Consider the following 360-nt stretch of genomic DNA (forward strand, 5'->3'; position numbering starts at 1 on the left):
AATAAGGCTGGCCACGCATCCTGGAGCCTTGACAGCGCGACCCGGGTTTATCACGGGAAGCCTCTCCTGTGACTGCGGGTTGGGTGTGCGTCCGCCCGTCTCTGCCTCTCTCTGCTTTCCTCTCCGTCTCCTGCGTACTTTCGTCGGTTTTGTGTCTATGTCGCTGCACTTTTAAATCCATTTCTCTGTCTCTGTTTCTTGTGATTGTTCTGGGGGTGTCTTTTTTTTTTCCTACTGATTTTTCTATCTGTCTCCGGTTGCGGATTTTCGTCGGTTTGTGTCCAGGTCGCTGTAATTTTAAATTCCTTTTATCTGTCTCCCTGTCTGTAATTGTTTGTTTTTATTTGTCAGTTTATGTAC

At 47.2% G+C, this 360-nt stretch overlaps 1 protein-coding gene across 30 annotated transcripts in view; it reads left to right on the top strand.

The window, feature by feature from the left end:
- The window catches only part of LOC119582032 (eukaryotic translation initiation factor 4 gamma 1-like), a gene marked incomplete at its 3' end in the record, with an annotated part of 189,642 nt that overhangs the window by 167,744 nt on the left and 21,538 nt on the right, over positions 1-360 (top strand).

Source organism: Penaeus monodon, chromosome 15 (assembly GCF_015228065.2).
Source record: "Penaeus monodon isolate SGIC_2016 chromosome 15, NSTDA_Pmon_1, whole genome shotgun sequence".
NCBI lineage: Eukaryota > Metazoa > Arthropoda > Malacostraca > Decapoda > Penaeidae > Penaeus > Penaeus monodon.